The 3,475-nt window shown below is 59.3% G+C and overlaps 1 pseudogene; it reads right to left on the reverse strand.

Annotated features, from left to right (window-relative positions):
* Nucleotides 1–520: 520 nt before the first annotated feature.
* Nucleotides 521–3,012, reverse strand: LOC128838284 (interleukin-8-like; annotated as a pseudogene).
* Between the last annotated feature and the right edge of the window lie 463 nt (nt 3,013–3,475).

Here is a 3,475-nt window from a genome sequence, read left to right on the forward strand (position 1 = left end):
GATGGGGCAGGAGCTTTGGGGAAGGGGTGGAGTGGGGGGGCTGGAGTGGAGCAGGGGTGGGAAGACACAGGGGCGGAGGAGGGGTGGGGCCATGGGGAAGAGGCGGAGCAGGGGCTGGAGCAGCACACAGCTGCATAAGGCACCAGGAAATTTGGGTATGGGTAGGGACAGCCCTGGCATGACACAAGGAATAGCGGACAGTGATGATGCAGGTAAATCAATGGCATTTAGTGGCAGGGAGGGACCCCACCAGCCACAATTAGCAGCCCAGTTTGATGGCTAAGAGCACAAACAAACATTATATGTGAACTGTTATGCTGGATGACTCCCGGGCTTTCTCACCCCATCATATAGCCTGGGCCCCAGAGGGCCACTGAGTCATAACCAATGGACAATTCTGATAAAATCTGGCCCATTGTCACTGCAACACCCACAGCTGCTTCACACTCAGTCTGCCGCTCCCTGGACAGCTCGTGCAATAGAGGGGGACCGACTGATTGAACAGAAGTTCGACACCGTGTAGAGTCAAGCATGAGGGTTTATTACGCACAGCGCTGGCGGAGTGTCACTTCGCTTATTAGGCTCAGTGAGACACGGCTAAACAATTGATTACAATAGATGATATAGGGTGCCAGTGGGCGGAGAGAAGCGACGGGGTGGAAGTTCCCGAGCCCCTGGATAGGGTCTAGTGGCAAGACAAGATTAGCACAATAAGCCAATAGTCTAAAAGATGACATAATGGCTCCGCCCATAGCTCAGGTTAACATGTTTGCTAATACACAGGTGTTATCCCTCTAAATTCTCCGCTTGCAATGGGTAAGTTAAATCCTTATTTTCGGTCCATCGGAATGACGGTGTCTTCCAAGGCAGGTTGGTCCACAGGTATCTTACTGGAGGGTTTTAAAGCAAAAAGAACATAGTAAACAGTGCACAGCAATGACAACTGTGTATGGGTTACCAATGCGCTTCCGTGAACTGGGACTGGCATCTGTGAGGGAGGATGGCATAACTCACACTATCATGTTAGGCCTCGCCCTGAACTCTGGTCGGCATCCGGGGAACATGCACCGTATTCTCTTCCTGAACCAGGGAGTAGCCTGCAAGGCTCCTCTCAGTGAGGTATGTGCCTATAACGCATGATTAGCCTCCCAATGCCTGCTCTCCACCTGGAGTTATGCTGCCTCACCTTTATGTGTAGCTGAAACATACAAGGTTGTTCCCTGCTCATCCCAGCTTTTCTTTGGCCATGTATTATCCGTTGTTAACTAGGCCTCATGCCTCAGAGCAGGCTGTGGAATTTGGGCCTATGTGAAAGGTTCTTACCAGGGACTGTGGTCAAGATCTTATCTACACGGTATTGGGATTTTGGCCCTTCACCTATGGGGCCCTGGCTGCTAGCACAACACGAACAGCGACATCCCTATGGTAGGTACCTGTTCAGGATCTTGGTGGTGATCATCTTGACCCAGCGTGCGGTGGGATCCAGACAGACTTCCCTGCCGTCCCTCAAGGTGGCTCTGCGGGGAGGCATAGGGGGACAGTGGGGTGAGCGGGGGGTTGGCAGGGCGAGGAGGGGGGTGCAGGCTGGGGGGGGCAGCAGGGTCCGGACACTTACATGACTTCTTGCACCCCGCAGTGGGGCCCTTGGGGATCAGCTCCACTTTGGCGATGCGCTTGGGGTGGATCAACGCGGCCTGGGTCTGCAGGCACTGGCACTGCAGCTCGCCGGTCATAGGGGCATCTTCTAGGGGAGGGGGAGGAAGACTCAGCTCCTGCCGGCAGCCCGGGGACACCCCACACCTGGGTCCCATCCATCCCCCCGGGATTCCCCGCATACGGCTGGCTCCCAGACACCTGGGTCCCATCCATCCTTCCAAGTGTAAAGGGACTGTTGTCCCCTTACTAAAACTCAGTGAGGGGTTGTTTTTTTTGATTGGCTAAGTCCCAGTGCCAAAAGAAAGGGGAAGAGTTGATGGGAAATCAGGACCCGGAGACTGACAGTCCCCAGGGGCAATGGGGAGAGGCCAATGCTCCAGGTCAGCCTGATTGACAGGGCGGGCAGCTAATCAGGGAGTCAGGAGACCAGGGTCCCATCCTCCTTGTGAGCTGGAATTGCCTGGGGCAGAGAGAGGGGCAGAGCTAAGGAGAGAGCAGGGGCCCGAGCTGAGCTGGGGAGCAGAGCTGGGAGGATTCACAGGGGCCAGAACAGCAGCCCAGGAAGCCGGTCAGAGCTGGGAGCAGAGTCACAGAAGCAGCCCACAGAGCAGACCTGTCCTGGGGGCAGAGCTGTAGCAGCCCGAGGGGCTGGAGAAGCAGCCCAGGGGGCTGGAGGCAGAGCAGCCGCCCTGCTGAGGCCGAGTGGAGCCGGAGCTAGAACCGTGGAGCTGGGGCTGGGGCTGGAGCCGTCTGGAGCGGGGTGCCGTGAGCAACTGGAGCCAGCCAACGGCCCTGACATCCCAGAGACACTGGTTGTGATGTCCCCTGCCACAGAGCCAGGTGATGTGTTTGCCTTTAACCTCTCCCATTTTTCCTAATTATTTTAAAAATTAATTGCTGGTTAAATACATTGTATTTGCTTTACATTGTATGGAATGCCCAGTGGGTCGGGGAGGTGCCCAGTGCAGAGAGGTACCCCAAGGTGGGGACACCCTAGCGCCTGTCCCAGGTGACCACAGCAGTCTTGGGGATCAGGGACCCCAGGAATCCTGGGCCCAGCCCTGTCGGGGGGTTACGAGACTCTGCCAGCCCGGGGAGTGCAAGGGGTGTCCTCCAGGGCAGGGAGGCCTCTAGGTAAAGGAAGTGGGAGCGACTAGCCCATTTCACGGTAGTGCAGAAGCCAGGAAAGCTCCCCACAATAGCGGGACCATCCCTCCTCTTACAATATCCCCAGTGGGAAGCGAGACTCCCCCAGGCCGGTCCCGGGGCCACCCCGGCGCAGCGAGCCCCTTACCCCGGCACAGCGCGGCGCAGGCCAGCAGCAGCAGCAGCAGGGGGCTGCCGGGGGCGAGGCTCCGGGGGCGAGGCTCCGGGGGCGGCTCATGGTCCGGGCTGGCGGCGGAGGCTGGTGCTGGGGATCTGGGCTCGGCTCAGCTCTGAGCCTCTGCAGCGCCCCGCAGCCGCTTTTATCCCCGCGGGGACCCGGCCGGGACATTCCCGGGGCAGAGGGGGCGGAGCGGCCGGAGAAATCCGCTTCAGCCGGGCCCCGCCTGCCCCGGCCCAGCGCCAAGGGCTGGGCTCGGGGATCGGCCCGGGGGCCGGGATCCCCGCGCGGAACCCCAAATCCGGACACCTTCCCCCCCGGAGCAGCGATCCACACCCCGTGCCCGGCACGCCCTGCCCTGCCCTGCCAGGGGCGGTTTCCCTTGAATGTTGATAACCGAGTTTCCTGAGACCGAGAGCTTCGTGGCTCGATATTCCTGTTGAATTACAAACACGCGGCTGTGGCCGCGCGGCGGGGCAGCCCGTGTGCCCCGGG

This window comes from Malaclemys terrapin, chromosome 5 (assembly GCF_027887155.1).
Source record: "Malaclemys terrapin pileata isolate rMalTer1 chromosome 5, rMalTer1.hap1, whole genome shotgun sequence".
Taxonomy (NCBI): Eukaryota; Metazoa; Chordata; order Testudines; family Emydidae; genus Malaclemys; species Malaclemys terrapin.